General features: G+C 40.4%; 2 non-coding genes across 2 annotated transcripts; both read left to right on the top strand.

Annotated features, from left to right (window-relative positions):
• Nucleotides 1-10108: 10108 nt before the first annotated feature.
• trnal-uag (transfer RNA leucine (anticodon UAG)) lies at nucleotides 10109-10190 on the top strand. Its single transcript has one exon. It is a non-coding gene; the product is annotated as a tRNA-Leu (tRNA).
• A 479-nt stretch (nucleotides 10191-10669) lies between these two features.
• trnas-gcu (transfer RNA serine (anticodon GCU)) lies at nucleotides 10670-10751 on the top strand. The gene has a single exon. It is a non-coding gene; the product is annotated as a tRNA-Ser (tRNA).
• The last annotated feature ends 8769 nt before the right edge of the window (nucleotides 10752-19520 follow it).

The following is a 19520-nucleotide window of genomic DNA, read 5'->3' as shown; positions in this document are numbered from 1 at the left end:
TGGTCAAGATATTCCGATTTGACCCAAAAAATTTCCTCTCCTGTTGTTTTTTCTGGCAGTGCCTTACAAAATAGAACGTTTTCTCTAATGGCATCTCCATCCACAAAACGCACATTGGCCAAGAGCTGAGAATATCCGTAGACTCATCAGGTTGCAACGCAAATTTACTACTGATGCGTTTCTTTTCCAAAACATGGCTTTCGATGTCTGTAGACATGTCATCAGTACATCTGGCGATTGTGTTATCTGAGAGCGGGAGTTTAGATATGTCTTTAACCGCGTCAGGGCCGAGCATCTCGTTGACAGTGTCTTTGCGGGCAGGTAGTATTAACGTCTCTGCCACAGTGTGGGACTTTTTTCATTTAGCTACAAGTTCAGCAACTAGCTTTGAGGGCTTTCTAGTTTACCTTTGTGGTTTTTCTCATTAATGTTGCCTGTTTCGGTGTTTTCACGCAGGCAAACAAAATAGTCCATCGGCTTGTTTTGAAGCGACGGGTGTTTCGCTTGGAGATAGCGTTTAAGCTTGCTTGGAACCATGGCGCTATTGGACAGCTTCTCGCCACACACCAAGCATAATGGAGTCGGGGTCATCTCATCGCTGGTGAAAGTAAATCCTAACGAAAGATAACTTTCGCTGTATTGCCTCGAGCTCACAGTCTTTGCTTTCTTTTTACCACCACTCATACTAGGCCCTTCACCTGGGTCACAGTCTTGTCCAGGGCCCAGTTCGGAGTTTGCATGTTTCCTTTTTAAAAACTTCTCCATCACTGCCACCACGACCTGTCGCATGCGTCACTAATTCTCTCGTCTCTAAGAAGGTAGGAGGCAATTACCTGCTGCCACCCGGACGAATATTACATTACTCTGCCAGTCACTATATTACAGCACAGACACTCAACAATGGCTTATTGTTTGCAGATAATCATGAATAAATTTGAATAAAAAAGAATTTTAAGACTAAGTGAAATTGGACAATTTCTCAAGGCACGCCTGACGATCTCTCACGACACACTAGTGTGCCACGGCACAGTGGTTGAAAAACACTGCTCTACGGTATGTATACTGTATTACATGCGTGTTGAGCAGAGAGGAGATATTATAATATTATACAGTATCTGGAAATATAGTGTGTGACTGCTGCTGAAATAAGGAAGAGAGTTAGGATTCTCGCCTGCCACGCGGGAGACCTGGGTTCAATTCCCGGCCAGTGCAGAAGTGAGTTTTGAAAGTTAAGCCTTCACCAAAAGAACGTTACAAGCCTTATCATTTCTGCCCAAACTAGACCAACTCCATGCTGCTGAAATATACAAGAGACTTAGGATGTTCCTTTTCTATTTTGAAACCAAACTGTTTAATCAGAACAATACTTAATGAAAAGCACACTCTGCATTGTCCTTACTCCTTTAAGATAAGCATTGGTGGTTCAGTGGTCAAATTCTGACCGACCACGCGTGAGGCCGGGGTTCCATTCCCGGCCACTCACGGCTGAGTTTTGAATATTGAGCCTTCACCCAAAGAACTCCACAAGCCTTATCAATTCTGTCCAAAAAAAAGGGTAGCAGACACAGTCCATGTTGCTCAAATATACAAGAGCCTTAGTATGCTCCTTGTCAATTTTGAGCCAAATTGCTGAGTGAGCACAATACTTCCCTGGAAAGCGCCCTCTGTGAAGTCTGGGTTAGATTCCAGGCCAATGCACAACTGAGTTTTGGAGACATTTGTTTTGCTTGAGCCTTCACCCAAAGCACTTCACAAGCCTTATCAGTTCCGCCCAAAACTAGGGTAATGGACAAACTCCATGCTGCTGAAATATGGAAGAGATTCTCCTTTAGAATTTTAAACCAAATTGCTGAAGCAGCACAGTACTCAGCTTGAAATCGCACTCTGCGAAGTCCATGGATTTTTAAATTAAGCATTGGTCTTTCAGTGGTAGAATTCTCACCTGCCACGCAGGGGCCAGTCACACGTAGGTGTAGAGCGCTGACTAGCCAATAGAAAGCGAGGATAATCCAGGAGGAGGGTCGGACGAACCTAACGTAAAAACATCCGTTCAAATATTTATATTATATTATCTGTTACATATTGTATCTATGTAATTTTTTAAAAGCGGCATTGTCAACATTTACTATTCCGATGCTCTTTCAGTGTGTAAAATTAACTGTTAAAGAAGAATGTGAAATTAACAGTTTGTCAAAATTAAAATAACTATCTAAATAATATATGCAGAGTGTGTTATAGTAAGTTATTGAAAATGTATTCCAAATAAGGACTAAGATTTAAAACATTTACAAATACAAGCTAGATAAAACATATTTACAAATACACAAGACAATTTTGTTTTGTTTTTTTAAATACAATGTTGTCTATACACAATTCCACAATGGTAGAGAGAGAGAGAGAGAGAGAGAGAGCGAGAGAGAGAGAGCGAGAGCGAGAGCGAGAGAATGAACACAGAAGACGTAGAATGAGATTCATGGACAACAGTATTACACAGGATTTGTAACTATTTACCAAAACCCTAACCCTTAGCTTGACTCAGCTACCCTTATAAATGGCTCCTCATGGTTTTCTCTTAAAATTAAGGCCTTCCTTGCGAGACAAGAATCTTCACCATCTGAGCTATGAGAAAGTTACATTTTCCTGTATTTCTAGTTTATAATTTATTTTCATATTTGCTCTATATCTCTATTTTATATATAGTTATACTGCTTGAAAAACGATTTACTGTACTTCCTACTTCATAATATCATTATATTACCCTTCTACTGTCCTACATATCCTACTATTCTGTATTTTATAAAGAGTTTTCTATTATTATAAGATATTACCCTTATAATATCTTAATACTCCTTTTTATTATTCTTATAAAGTTATAATGTTATGTGTGTGTGTGTGTGTGTGTGTGTGTGTATGTCTTACATGCCCGCCCTTGACTGTACGAGAGTGTGTGTGTGTGTGTGTGTCTGTGTGTTAGTACTCCTCAGCTCTTATACTTCTGTTTGACTCTTCGACTAATAAACCATAGTGTAGTACTCTTAAAGATCTTTAAAGTGGAAATCCAATTTGTCAATATCTGCCTAATACCGCTTCTGTGTGTCTAGGTGCCCATCGTCAGTCCTTCTTCTCCCCTTTACTGGATCTGGATCTGGACACTCATTATCAGCTTGCGTATCTCACTGCTGAAATCATGGTGCTACTTAACTTTCTTCGCAGCGCCCCCTCTGGAAATGGAAATGCGGGGCCCCCCCTCTCCGATACAGAATCTGCCCCGTGAACATGTGTATTGATGCCTCCACACAGCCAAAACCCCTCTCCAGCTTTCAGTCTGAGGGAGATGTCATCTTCTCTGACCTGGGCCCCGACCCTTCTTCCCTCTTCTCACCTGTCAGTCCGCCCCACTCTCAGTGGTCCTCTCACTTCACCTTCGCTGACTATCCCATGTCCCCAGGATGCACCCCATTTTCTTCCCCCCACCGCTCTCCTCAGGATTACACACCCACCAGTCCTGTGAATTATCAATAAAATTACATATTACTTTACTAAGTCTCCCTCATGTTTATTTCATGTCATTTTTATCCACAACATTTCCCCCCTCTGAGGCTATAAAGCCTCATACACTACCTTAATTAAGCGGGTGTCTCGGGTGTCGTTCTGCTGCACCCCATGGCCATCCCCCTAACCATAATTCCTAACCCTTAGCTTCTCATTTCAACTATATATATTATCTCGAATCTAACTACCTTGATTATACGTTTGTTTGCCTACATCGATAATAAGTGTGATTAACTGAGTTCCCCTACTCATTCATTATTACTACTAAGTATGAGAGTGGCCACTGCAGTAACTACTCGATTGGATCTACACATCCCTATCTTTCTCAACTAGGCCTGTCAGCCCACAGTTTTGTATTTGTCGGGACCTGCAGAGTCTTGCTCCCCCCAAAAAAAACAACCCCAATCCTTCGCAGTCAGGGGTGGGCGAAAAAACCTCCTATGAGGAAAAATTCCCACCCTGCCAGCACTATGTGCTCGACAGCACCATTATACTTTTCTCGTGCCTGAGTGCGTCATATCGCAAACATTTTATAACATTTTATACCAATACAACTTGACAGTCTCTGTTGGCAGTATCCCTCTGTATGCTGTTTGTCTTCAGCTCAAGCACTTTACGTACTGTAGAGAGCCACCCTTTGGGGAGAGGTTAGGCTAGCACGTACACCCAGGGTATGGATCTTCACATTTTCTCACCCTGTCTGCCACTGACTTGAGAGTTCTACGATAGCAGACCCCCCGTTGACGGCAGCTTCGTACACAGCAGCTTCGTACCGGACCTTCACGTGTTCCCCACCATCTCGTCATTGGAGTAGCATCCTCCGGGGGTCGCACGTTCTTGTAGTCCGCTGCTGCCTTGTAGTCAGCATTCTCTCGCTGCGCCGGGTCTCCCACCTCCGGGTGAACACCTCCCCCCGTTGAGGCGGTAACGCCTCACCCATAACAATGCACCCAGCTCTTTTCCTGTGAATAGATAGCTTCATACATAATAGTTAGTGGTCTCATATATGTTTTTGATTCATCTGCAATTACTCCAGTGGCAGTCCATCATGAGGAACAGACACAGACATGGGTCTACCCGTAAGCATTTCATGCTGTGTTAGATACATATTGCTGTTAGTCCGCATGCAGTGACCTAATAACAATAGGTCATTAGTGCAAGAGGTAGAGCATCTACCGAAATACGTTTAGTATCAGCACAAATTACGGTAACTTGAGATGGTATGCCAGATCTAGGACCTATCCCTGGTCAAGAAAATTTTTTAAAAATATCACACCGTTGCCTGCAAGTAAGAGATCACTCCTCTACCTTCCCCCTCCCACACTGGCTAAAACTCATGGGTATCTGTAATACATACAGTGAGAAGTGCAGTCAGAATCAGAATTCAATTAAACTATTTGCTCGATAAGTGGCGTTCCAACGGTTTTTCGAAAACCGCATTGCATTTAAACAACTCTAAACAGACAACACAATCCATGGGCCTAAACGTCAGTATTTATCTATATATTTATATATTAGCAGTTTTACCCTTAACCAGGTTGCACTCTGTAGTGATAGCTTTAAATTCAACCAATTGGGCAGAACAGGGTGTTCATAATGTTTGTGAAATTTCAGACCCGAAACTTTTAAGCTTGAGGAAATATGAATTTCGGCTAGGCAATCGTGAGTGTTCTCAGTGTCTGGCTCCACATAATTAATTAGGCACTACAACACTACAGTTGGTGTGTTTGGCACACTAATAGGTTTAAGAATTTCATTTTGGGTGGTACATAGATCAACCCCATATCCCCATATCCTGTTCTTTCAAAATAGAAATGACCTGGTGTGATGAACGTAAGATCGATGTGTGAGAGAGCAGTTTTCCCAGTGATCTGCACTAAGAGAGCATCTCCAGCCGCGGCACGCACCGTGTTGGCAATCCTTGTGCCACCAAATCCAATGTTTTCAATACATAAACTACGGCCCTGTAAGCGCCCCACTCTCCTGAGCCGGGACCCCCCAGCAGCACCCCCCCTTTCAGTCACATGATCGATGTATCATTTCAGTCACATGTATCATTTCAGTCACATGATCGATGTATATATATATATATATATATATATATATATATATATATATATATATATATATATATATATATATATAATCTGTATCAAAAGTAGGAGAAAGTTCCAGTTATTGTTATTCCTTTCAATGACCACCAAATATCAGTGGAGTGTTGTGCAGAAGACACCATGACTGTATGGCATTCAAACCCAGGTGTTTGCACTTATCATCCATTTTTAACCCACTTGGTTTGTTTTTACGGTCTGTGTAACCACAATTAAAGCTCTGCATCCTGTTTAACAAGGTACTCAAAAACCAGTTTAAGTTCATACTGTACCACACCCTCTAGCAGATCATGCATGATGTCAACAGCATAGTTATCAGTACAATGGAAATACTGTAATGAATTGAGCACACATGACTTTTTGACACCATATATTGACCGCAGTTCAGGATTTTCATTTAGTGCCTTACAATGTTCAGTATGAACCTCTTTGGAACGGAAAATTAACCTAGAATGACCTTCAGTAAATATAGATTCTTCCTTACTAATTAAACAAAGCCTACAGAAATTAGTTGCACTGTAAGATTCCCAGCAAGCCATTTAAAGCTAAATTATCTCCTGTTACTTGAATTACTGAGCCAAACAATGGTGGTTCAAAACAATGAAGCTGTATGACTTCAGTTTCTAAGATTTTCAGGTCATCAATAAGGGGCTTTAGTATCACATCAAAACCGTATGTCTTAAGATCTTCCATGTAGAATAGAGCTGCATGATGTACATTAATCAGTACAGAGTTTTTTTTTAGAGTAAAATAGATACAACCAAGTTTGTGGATCCCCCTCTTGGAACCTAGAGGGTTAGAAGTTTCAAAATCGTTGTAATAGAGTAGAATCTGAAAAGCGTGCTTTTGCTGTGAGAACAGTGTATGGTTTTGGAAATTACGACCCATCATTAATGTCTTTGTAAACTCCAATTCCACTCTGTTTGTCCTGTAAATGAATGAATATGGATTTCAGTGTACCCAGAATGGGTACATACATGCACTTGTCCGTTACAGGAACCTGCCTGTAGTTCTATCTCTGCGCAAATCCATTCTCACCCCAAGAACTATTTCCCATTTCTCATCATAATATTTATGTCTCCTTGACACAGTGTCTAATGCTGAAAAAGGTTACCTAATTGATCAAAACAGTGATTTATTCTTCTACAAGTGTCTGAACTTGTACTTTCAGGAGTAACAGTTTTAAGAACTGCATCTCATGCTTGGATTTTAACATCATTAACAACTTCTTCCATTGAACAAACAATTGTTTGGACAGCACTTTCAGAAAGACCTGATGCTTGCAAATGAGCAACAATTGAGCCACACATTGAAGCTGACTTGTAACAACAGGACTTTGTGAAGGATGTAAAGTGGCAACAGAATTTGGGCGATCATTTGAGCATTCCGCCTCATATTTTCCCCGAGTGGAAAGATCCTGATTAGTATCAATCTCTTGATCAATAGTGTGACTATGTACTTTGCTGAGGTGATTTCGGAAGCCACTATAAGTACAAAATGATAAAGGGCAACCTGGCTCTCCACATTTTAAATGTAACTTTTTGCTAGGATATAAACCATGTTGAAATTTTAAATGTTGACAAAGAACCAAACAAGTTCTGAGGTGTGATTTACATACAAAACATGTGAACATCTTCAAGGCTGTTAATCTCGCTGCAGCAATCTCTCTTTAATTATTTTTTTAAAGACTGGAACATTTTTAAAATACAAAACAGTTTATACTGACCATTGTAATCCTCAGATTCAGGTTCAGTTCCTGACAGCAGCTCGCCCATATTCTTAAGAGACTTGCAGTCTGCAATGATTTTTGGCTTGAAGAATGTTGACCACTTTGCCAGGAACTTCTGAGACACTTCGTCAGCAAACATCATGGAGAAATCCTGGTCGATCTATAAAGAAGGTTTATACAGGTTTAAACATAACGGACATAAATGGATGAAAGGTCAAATACTAAAAATTAAGATCTGCTGTGTTATTTATGGATACATTTGGGATATAAAAGATTAGAACGTTGAATTTCTCAGTTTGGACCGGCCTGTTGTTGTTATGGTGATCATTGAACAACTCCTTTCTCTACTGTACCAGTGAACTCATTTAATAACTACAGAGAAGGTCATTTCCTTTTCAAAACTACTTCCAAAGCTAAATATTTTCTTACCAATCCAGATACAGCAAGGAAACGAGTGAACAAATCCAGGACTGAAGATGATGCATCCTCACCGACCATCTTCTGCCGATACTGGAAAGTCGCTCAGTCTGATCTAGGTCAGTCACTCCTAATGGTGCGTTCCACCAAAGGGGTGACACTATCAGAGTTGATTTCTAGAAAACAGTTATAACACTCCATTTTGACACCAACTGTTTCATGGTACAGTGTGAAATCTAACAGATTAGACAACATACAGAGTTAGATCAATTCCAAGTAGAGCTAGATTGATTCTATTCATAAACACCAAAAATTTAACTCTGCTCAATTTGCTGTGTAGGAGCAGTGATGAGAATAGAAATGTATTTCTAATGTTAGTTGAAATTTCAAAGATTAAGGTAATGTATCATACATTATTACATTGCAACAAGAATGAAGTGAAGTGACTCTTAAAAGAGCCTTTGTGTATATTAGACGGAGTTGTCGTTTAAACGCGTTCTCCACAAATATGGCAGGCCAGCTGAATATCCTTGAGAGAGATGGAAAAATGTGAAAAGCTAGCACTGTGGCTACATGTTTCACAACCGTGAACTGTATTTCAATGCTTTTTGGCCACAGCTGCTGTAAGGCTCTTGCGTCTCTGGAAGTCCATCAACGCAGAACGCATTCCGCAGTCCAGACAACAGGGGCAAAGAACCTGCACCGAAACCTCTTTTTTGCTCCACACACCGGAATGTAATTTCATATGTGTGAGCTATGTCAGCAAGAGGTTAAGGTGATGAACTGCCAATCAGCCCATGTGGGTTTGGATCCTATTTTTCTTGTAAAGACGTTGCTTAAGCGCATTCTGTAAAGGAAGTCTGCATGGTGCAGACATTGTTGGCATCTGCATGAGCAGTTAGTCTGAAGGGGAAATTAGGGTCAGGTGTTTTCAATCAACGGGATGACCATCAGGTGTGAGTGAGCTCATATGTAGAACAGGGATCTATCAAAGTCTGATCTTCACAACACATGTTTGTGGAAGTGTATTATGGTATGAAAAAAGGAAATTTGTGAGGATCTCAGAAAAAGAGTTGTTGATGCTCATCAGGCTGGAAAAGTTAAAAAAAAAAATACATCTCTAAAGTGTTTGGACTCCACCAATCCACAGTCAGACAGATTGTGTACAAATGAAGGAAATTCACGAGTATGGTTACCCTCCCCAGGTGTAGTCAACCAACAAAGATCACTCCAAGAGCAAGACATGTAATTGTCCACGAGGTCACAATGGATCCCAGGGTAACTTCTAAGCAACAGCATTTCTATTGGATTAAGGTCAGGACCTTGACTTGGCCATTCCAAAACATTGACTTTATTATTCTTTAACCATTCTTTGGTAGAACGGCTTGTGTGCTTAGGGTTGCTGTCTTGCTGCACGGCCCATTTTCTCTTGAGATCCAGTTTACGGACAGATGTCCTGACATTTTCTTTTAGAATTTGCTGGTATTATTCATAGTTCATTGTTCCATCAATGATGGCAAGCTGTCCTGGCCCAGATGCAGCGAAACAGGCCCAAACTGCAATGCTGCCACCACCATTTTTCAGAAATGGGATACGGGTCTTATGCTGGAATGCAGTGTTTTCCTTCCCCCAAACATAACCCTTCTCATTTAAACCAAAAAGTTCTAGTTTGGTCTCACCTGTCCACAAAACGTTTTTTCGAGTAGCCTTGTGTCTTGTCCATGTGATCTTTAGCAAACTGCATGCAGGAAGCAATGTTCTTTATGGAAAGCAGTCGCTTTCTCCTTGCAATCCTGACATGCACACCATTGTTGTTCAGTGTACTCATTATGGTGGACTCATGAACATTAACATTTGCCTAAATGACCATGTGTAATATTTATGTCTGGTTTCTTTAATTAGGTTCTCTTTATCTACTTTTAATACTTGTGTGAAAATCTTATGATGTTTTAGGTCCCGGTAATGAAGATGTATAGAAAGTTCTAAAGGGTTCACAAACTTTCAAGCACCACCGTAAGTGGGATGTAAGGTCATAGCAGAAGAGCTCTTCCGCAAACACTACCGATGTGACCGTGGACCATGGGGTCTTAAGCCTAGACGAATCGCGTCCAAAAGACCACGCCTTAGCTCTGTCTTCAGCTGGAAAGGGTTAGATGTCTCCGGCAGAGCTGGTTAAGCGAAAGGCACCCGAGTCTCACAACAGCCCATTTGTCGCGCCCATGCCAGATTTCTTGTTGTCCGGCGGAATGACCCGGTCACCTTCTTACCACGAACGGGTTTACCACCACGCCAGCCTGGGGGTAGTGTGGCCGAGTGGTCCAAGGCGCTGGATTTAGGCTCCAGTTTCTTCGGGGGCGTGGGTTCAAATCCCACCGCTGCCAGGGTAGTTAGCTTATGGTGGGTGATGCCTTGTCTCCGAAGGCTTTACGCAGGTTTTTTTTCCCACGCTTTCATGCTATACACCATGTAGCATGCTGCCTCACGAACGTCTCAATTCATGCCCCCCTTTTCCACAGTCGTTGTGTATATCCAGGTAAGGATAAAAGTTACATTTCTATCCATCCATCTTCTATACCGTGTAATCCTACTCAGGGTCACGGGTAAAAGTTACATTTTCCAAAGAAATTTAACTCGCTGAGATGGGCAGTCCATAGGTAGTCGGTACCTAGCCGCCCAAGGATTGGACTGCATTGCGACGGCTCGACTATGGAATTGTCCCGTTCCGTGAGACCTTTGGGCCGTCTCGCCGCATCGTCACCCTTCAGTTTATATGACGGCACAGCTCATACCTCAAGACTTGAATCAAATCTATTTGAGAAGCAGTCATCTAGTCAGTGAACATGAAACCCTCATTCGCATAGACGAGGTGGCCGAGAGGTTAAGGCGCTGGACTGCTAATCCGTTGTGCTCTGCACGCGTGGGTTCGAATCCCATCCTCGTCGCAAAAGCTTGTCACTTTGCCTCCTCTTTCCAGCAATATCTGGCTTTGTTGCAGTCTGTCTCACGCCTACAAACGGGAAGCTTTGTACAGGCCCCTGAGCTAGCACTAGAGAGGGTGGAGAAATGTGAAAAGCTAACACTGTGGCTACGTGTTTCACAACCGTGAGCTGTATTTCAATGCTTTTTGGCCACAGCTGCCAAAAAGGCTCTTGCCTTTTTGGCAGAGCCTTTTAAGGCTCTTGCGTCTCTGGAGGTCCGTCAACGCAGAACGCATTCCGCAGTCCAGACGCCAGGGGCAAAGAACCTGCACCGAAACCTCTTTTTTGCTCCACACACCGGGATGTAATTTCATACGCGTGAGCTATTTTTCTTGTAAAGACCTTGCTTAAGCGCATTCTGTTAAGGAAGTGTGCATGGTGCAGACACTGTTGGCGTCTGCATGAGCAGTTAGTCTGAAGGGGAAATTAGGGTCAGGTGTTTTCAATCAATGGGATGACAATCAGGTGTGAGTGAGCACCCTGTCTTATTTGAAGAAGTGCTTGGACTCCACCAATCCACAGTCAGACAGATTGTGTAGAAATGAAGGAAAATCAATCAATCAGTCAATCAGGCAGTCAGATGTTTGCTTATACTATTTAAATAGGCCCCATTTGGTGGCATCTGTTGCTTACAGCCATACCACTCTGACAAAGCCTGATCTCAGAAGCAAAGCAAAGTTGGGCCTGGTTAGTACTTGGTTGGGAGACTGAATGGGACTTCTAGGTGCTGTATGCTTTTCATTTAGATAAGTGTTTTAAGCACTTTATTCTTCAATGTCAGGAGAAAGTATTCATTACTACACCAAAGCAGCCTCCAATTCCTACAGTTTTCTCCCATACATGATAGATTAACTCTAGTGCTACCTAGAACAACCTCCTGGAACTGGTCAACTTTATTAAAATCCGGTGGAATTGGGCCATTTTCATGTTGTTTTCATATCCACAATTTTCATATCCAAATGTTCAGCAGTTACCATGAAACAGTCCATTTCTGAAAGTCGCCGTATAACCTGTTATAGGAGATGGTGTGGAGTTCTCAAAAAAAAAATTTATTTATCCCAGGAAGTTTTCAAACAGAAACCCAGACAAGAAGTCAAGGCTTCCATGTTTTTTGACATCCTCAGAAAGATGGGTTAGCCCATGTACATTGTAGCTAACAAATTCAGGACCATACAACTCACTAAAATGCTTTACAAATGACACTAGCAAACTGTGAGCAAAGTCATTAAGAACTATACAAAGAGTGGATTGGAGAGTATAAAGATAGCAACAGATAATTAAAATTGCTGTACATTGGTTCTGACAGCCCATCAAGAAGAACCACTGGACTTGTGTATAACAGAAACTGTCGCAATTTTGTTGCTATCCACCTCAGTCTTTCTGAGAATTGCCTGGGTTTCCTAGCAAAGTCCTCAGGAATATAACATCTCAAGCTAACAAGTGTGTCTGAGATTACAACACTTTGGCGAGCAGACAAATGACAACATAAAGGGCCTGAAGCAAGCCATAAGTCCAGCAGTTTTCACATAACACCAAGACAAATAAGGTGCATGTAATCATGTGGAAAGCATGATACCATGCCAATTCCTGCAGCTTTTAAAAGAGATGTTTCAGTATGATGGTCTTCATCAGACATGTTGATAAAAGACTCATCAGTCCTACACGGGCTGTTGATCTCAGGAAAGGTCATTCTATGGTTGATGTACACACCAGATTGGATGCACTTGTCACAACCTGAATAACCAGTATGTGATTTAATTCCCTTTATAAAAGCTCTAGCTGGAGCATCACACAGGATAGATGCGACTTTTAGGAAAAATTGCTTCCCATTTATGGCAAATCCCTTGCTTAACCCTTGCAGTTCACTGACTAGATCTTTCAAATTCATCAGTTTGTGATGTTGGCTTTGATTTACTACAGAACAGAGCAATGACAACTGGTTTCTTAGTATAACCCTGCAGTAACCCTATAATGGGCCAAAATTACAAAGACGAACTTTTAAACAGTGGTAAGCCTTCCATGTTCAGTTGAAGTTCGGATTCATACTTCTCTAGAACATAAGACCAGATTCTTTCCATTGTTTTGGACAAAGCTTTAAGAATACCAAAATAATGATATGTGCCACCAGCAACATTTTGGATATTAGATGAAGTTATCTCATCATCTTGCACTGCAGCACCAAGATCATTTTCTCCTAAATGACTTCCAAATGAAGTGAGCATTACATTGACTTTTTTACTGCTCTTTTTCTAACATTCCATCCATCCATAATTTTGTAATGACCTGTCTGGTGCTGGTTCCAGTGTTGACTGTCGCACATTTAAAATCTGTATCCCGTGTTTATGCGTTTCTGTAAAGCTGCTTTGAGGCAACGTCTATTGTAAAAAACGCTATACAAATAAAATGGAACTGAATTGAAGTAACAGCGTGGTTTTGTACAACCAAGAATATAAGTCTGTCTCCTTTTCTCTTTCCTTATTGACAGTAGGAAATACAACATACACATACAAATATAATATTTGTACACATGCAAGACCATATAAGGCTGCTTCAGAAAAAAAAAGGGGGGGGGGGGGGGGGTCAATTAAAATGAAATATGCAATTACCCATTATATTCTTGGTTTTAACTAGAGATGCACCGATGTATCGGCCGATACCAAAAGGCTATTTTTCATCTATCCATAATTTAAAAATATCTGATAATCCGACAGCACAAAAACTCTAGAAATTACTCAGAAAGTATTGGAGTTTATGGCGCTTGATGATCAACCATACTCTGTAGTGAAGGACATGGGATTTCAGCGACTGAAAAAACACCTTGAGCCTCACTACACTTTACCGAGGCGGCGTTATTTCACATTCGTCTACTTACCGGAGTTATACAACCGTATGACAGATCATATTCACGAGCTTCTTCATAACCACTCCGCGATGAACTTCACCACAGATGTTTGGTCTTCAGCTGTAAGCCTGACGAGTATGCTTAATCTCATTGCTCAGTGGCTCCACTGTGATTTTAAACTTAAAGTCTTGCTTCATGCACAAGAACTTCCCGGTTCTCACACTTCATAAGAAACACCTGCATCGCGTTGTAAATCGCGCTGCTCGCAGGTGAACTCTCGCGATACTCCTGGGCAGAACGGAAACTCACATTCCTGCTTTTTAAAGGGCCAGCGGAACATTTTATCCCTAGATGAGAAGGACATCTGTGCACACTGCATGGACAATACACTTAATTAAGGACTTTAATAACCAGTTTCACAATTGGAAGGTTGTCTTCTTTTTCACCTGGTTATTTGTATATAAAAATATAAAGTATTTAGCATATTTGTATTTAGGTACTTCTGTTTCTAAATAAATAAGCATTATGTCATCAAATCACAAGTCTGTTTTGATTTAATGGTCAGAAGCTGTACTAAATGACGAATAACCTAAAATCACAAACATGATACTTGTAAATAAAATCATGTCATATATGCAGTTTATTAGATCCTTAAAGTAAAAAGACAGCTAAATAGTGAAAAACATAATTGTTGGATTTATATGAATGCATGACAATAACTTGCTAATAGTCCATCAACTTAATTGGCATGTGCTCCAGTCAGTGTTGTTCATGGGGAATTTATTCTACAACTTCTACAGTTGTAGTGAACTTCTACAGTGAAAAAAACCCAATACTTAAAAAAAAACAGTTAATGAAGCTGAGGCTCGAAGGCGGGTCGCTGGCATAGAAAGTCTGCTGTTACCACAGCAAGTACCAGAAGTCACTGACTGCAAAACTGTGTTTACAAGAAGAGTCACTGCAGTCATCAAAGTCGATGGGATAGAGTTCTGCTGCGCTAGCGGTGTGGATGAAAGGGCTCTTGCTTCATTTTGTGCTTATTTTGTCTTCAGTTCAACATATCCATCTCATTTGAAGAACACTCTGATTTTTCTTCAGCAATATGTTTTGAAACTTACTGTGGATGGTGACAAGCCTCTACCTACTCCAGTTACCAGAGTAATCAACCTCTTACAGTAATATCTGCCAAAAATGCCTCGTCTATTCTGGTGTCCTAAATGCTCTGGGAGAACGATTGTCAAATTAATCCAGCACATTGGTCTCATTCATGCACGAGGCAAATTTTTCAATAACTTGTGGTCTTAATGACTGTCAGAGGACCTTTTCAAAGTATGAGTCCTTTAGATGTCATATTTACCAAAAGCATAAAGACACTGTTTTACAACAGACTATGGCTGATGATCCTCAGCATTTGCGATGGTGCAATGACGATGGTGCTTTTGAAGTTTGCAATCCCCACGGGTCTAAACGTAACAAGCAAAAACTGTGTGCAATCTACTATAAAATTGGAAATATGGGTACAAAGTATTACTCTCAGTTAAAACATTCATTTAGCTTTACTTCCTTTTGTTATCATTATTATTCATACTGTGTGAAATGTCAGGATGAGTGGACTGTCCTCTCACCAGGTGAGGAGGTTGATTACCAGGCACTAGATATATACAATGTAGTTGACAAATTATTTATTAGCACTAGATATTATTGCTGAAGACAAAACAGCCCCACTTTATACTGATTTTACTCCTCACCCTTTAATCTATCTTTCTTCTTCTTCTCCTTATTGTTATTATTATTACTAGAGTAGTAGCCTAGTAGTATTCATCTTAGCATAGGATTAGGAAGTGATTTCTAAAAACTGTCAATCACACCTTCATGCTAACGCTGTACATGATGTCAATGGTTCACTACTCCTCTTTCTCTCTCTCTCTCTCCATAGATACTTACAGGGACCCTCGACTTTAAGTCTTTTTATTGCAAAAGCAACTGCTAAAATAATTATGTGCAGATGGAAAAAAAAAAACATTAGGTTAAGCAAATGTTCTGAGTTCTTTTTCCTAGCAGTTTTTGTCATGTATATGTATTTCATCAGCGCTACTATGAGTTTCTTCCCCCCCGGTAACAATAATATAGCCTTATTCTGTTTACTCAGAAAGACTATAACTTTATTTACAGTTCCTCTCCTTAACTTCAGTCACTTCCTCACTGAAACCTATAATCAGAATAACTCCAAAGCCTAAGGTCTAAGCCTAAGTCTCCACTCTAAATCATGTGTCTAGAACACAGGCTCTGAACTCTTATCTAACACATTTGGTGTTTTATCTGCTCTAAAGCACCCACCTCAGCTCGTGCAGGCCGCTTAATTAGCTGATGACTTGAATCAGGTGAGTTTGGTGCAGGTTCTAATTGAACATCCTCAGGAGTGTAAAGAAGCCTCTCTCTAATATCTTTCTTACCGGTTCAACTCCAACTTCATCACCACCCCAAGAAAGCACTGCATGTTAGTAGTGTTCAGGGTCAGTATCTAAACTGATAGTCTATTCACACACACTAGCACTACTGCACTTCACATCCAGTATTTCCTTCTCTAATGTAGTAGGTTCATTGGTAACAGGTTTGTCTGATTAGTATTCTGTTAACAATGTCGGTGTGTTGGTTTGGAGTTGTAGTTTGTGTTTGCCATGTTTGTAGTCTGAGGTGCATTCTGGGAAACGGAGTCGCTGGTTTGCTGTGACATGACAATGACACTTGAGAGTTTACTGTTCAAGACTCAGAATTACTATACATTACTATAATTACCATCAAGCTGCACATGACATTTTATGAAAGTAGTACTATGTTTTTTCTCATTTACGGGTACCTCATACAGTCAAAAGGTTATTGAATTTTAATTATTTTCTTAAAAATAAAATAAAGAAATGTAAAAACTGAGTTGTGATTAGTTGTGAAATTAGACAACACTTGCAGACTCGTCCTCTGAGGTGAAAAAGGTTTATTACAGAAAGATGGTTAATACAGCATAGAAGAAGTATCCCAGAAGACAAAAAAATGTACATGATCATCCTGTTTACAACGTTTACAGCCAGGCTCTTAATGCATGCTGTTACCTTCTTGAGCATCAGTGAATGTTTGCACCTTTTGGAATAGTCGTGTACGAGTCCTTCGGTTGTCCTCAGTGTGAAAAGATGGATCGGAACATCATATAACCGCTACTGGAAAGGGCTAAAATATGCAGGAAAAGCAAAGTATGAGAAGGACCTGGAGGATTTTTCTGAAGAACAGTGGGCAGTTTAACTGCTCAGGACAAACAAGGGACTCATGAACAACTATCATAACACATAAAAAGAGTCCTGGATCATTCAGGTAACGACACACAATATTAAGAATCAAACGTGTGTAAACTTTTGAATGGGGTAATTGTTATAAATTCAGCTATTATCTTGTGGACTATATGTAAACATCTGTTATGTGAAATAGCTTATTCATGGCGGTACTAAATAAGAAACTTAGGATTTTTATGATCAATCTTATTTTGTAAAGAGTATTAAGATTTTGTAGATACTGCAAGTGGTATGTAAACTTCCGACCGCAACTGTATACCCACCCAGATACCAACACACACACACACACACACACACACACACACACACACACACACACACACACACAAATTCAACCATTTAAAAACAGCAAGGACTTTTATAAACAATCAAAAATACACTACAATATGTACATTTTAACAAATTAACAAAGAGTCCACAGTTAAAACACTCTAAATACCTTCTTTTTGCAAAAGTTTTCAAAAGTCTTCTCTTGCGCCCGCACTCTCGATCTGATGCCAGCTGGAGCCACCTCTTCATGGTCCCCACAACCTCCATCTCTGCAGCTTTAGCCGTGAAGAGGTTTCTATGAACATTGGAAGAAAGCAATGCATATCGTAAGCTTATTATGAATCCTAAGCATTAATTACGTTTATACCATGGTCAGTGTGAATATTGGATTCTGAATGGCTGGAAGGTGTGCATTATAACCGTTTATTGCACAGGTAGTTCCAGTCAGTTTTATCACTGTGAGCATTTCTAAATCAACGCGCAGCCTACATGCACACACAAACACACACACACGCACAGACACTCGAGCATACAGAGACATTCGTGAACACACATTCGTACACACAGACACTTCTTGCCGGCGCTGTCTGCAACTTTGTCTGCAACAAAAAAAATAACTTTGCTGGTAAAAAGTTACATTATATTTCTCAGCAATGAGGTGTTACCATCACTGTTTGTGAAGTAATTCAACTCTCAGTTTTACTACACTACTGCTGCGCAACACTGACTATGTTTACATGGACAGCAGTAATCTAATTATTGACCTTACTCTGAGTAAGATAATAACGTGAATAAGGTGTTTACATGTGTCGCGCCACGCCGTCCGACGTCCCTCCAGAATTTCACATGTCAACATACAGTTCGTCTTCGTTATGGTATAGTATACAGTTTTGGGTATTTTTATTTAATTTTTTTATGAACGCTTTAAGCGCAGTTTTTTTTTTGTCATGCTGTACGTGCAAATAGACAACTGCTTAAAGCCGTGAACTGCATCCCAAACCGTGCACTTAGCGTCTATATAGTAGCCGAGATAGATGTATTTTCCCCACTACAGGCCTATAGTAGGCAAGTATGCGGATTGGGACGCAGCCGTGCTCTCTTGTTCGCCATAAAATGTTGAGCACTGCCGTGTGTGTACGTGTCCTGTCGCAAAATGCGGTGAAAAATCACACAACGTTAATAATGTGATTCAGGTGTTTACATGTCTGTAATACACGTTGATAATGCGACTGAAACAGGAGTACTACATGTCTTAATTCGATTAGTGCTTACTTCCAGTAATGACTTTAATCAGATTAAGGTAATTAAAAATTGCTGTTTACATGGTAGTTTCTTAATCAAAGTATCGTCTTAATCGGGTTAACAGTGGATTATTGTGGTCCATGTAAACTCACTGACTGACTGACTGCTGAGAGGCACATGATGCAGGAAATTCATACATGATTAATCTCTCTCTCTCTGATAGATATCTGTCAATTCATTCAAATAAATGTAATCTCATCACACTACTTTATCTCTGTGTCTGATTTATATCGGGCAAAATTCCAGATCTAATGACCTAACTAATAGAAATTAACTGTCATTTTAAACTTCTAATCAAAGTTTGTGCTTCTAAAATCAATGACAGCTTTAACGTTATTAATTGTGGAAAGACCATGGTATAAGCGGGGTAATCCATGGCTAGGTGACGATTTGAACGAGTGGTTCATTTCCTCCACATCATGCACTAAAATCGTTTAATGCACATCTAGCCGTGGATTACCCCTTACATATCATCTGAGAGAGACAGCTAATTCTGTATGTAAACAGATATACTTACCAATCATGACCTCTCCAAGTTGGAGAGTGGACAGTGAAGTCTTTCCATCGACTCCTGTCCAATTGAGGTTCTTTGCCAGGGAGTTAGCAATCACCCTCTTCAGTATGCGCCAGGTGCAGTCGAGCACATCCGCCCTGTCAATAAGCGCCAACCAGTTTACCCGAAACCGATGATTTTTAAAACAATAATATAATATAAAATATATATAATTAATAAGCATGTATTGCCTTGTCAACTGTGTCAGTGCTTCTCACTACTCCTGCAGTTACCCTGCCCTGTGTGCTTTCCATGTTTTGCTCCTCTACCAAAGATTAGGTCATAACTGTTCCCTCATATCAAAGTGTGTCACCTTGAGAAAACAAACACTCTCAGTAGCTGTGTAATTGTGCAAGCAATTGTTAACAAAAAAAGGAAAAAAATTCTCACCAGTTTTTGCTTGCAATCTGGGCTCTGTTGCATCCTTT

Source organism: Ictalurus punctatus, unplaced genomic scaffold (genome assembly GCF_001660625.3).
Source record: "Ictalurus punctatus breed USDA103 unplaced genomic scaffold, Coco_2.0 Super-Scaffold_100046, whole genome shotgun sequence".
Lineage (NCBI taxonomy): Eukaryota > Metazoa > Chordata > Actinopteri > Siluriformes > Ictaluridae > Ictalurus > Ictalurus punctatus.
Note: the sequence above shows the minus strand (reverse complement) of the source record. Positions and strands in the feature narration are given on the sequence as shown.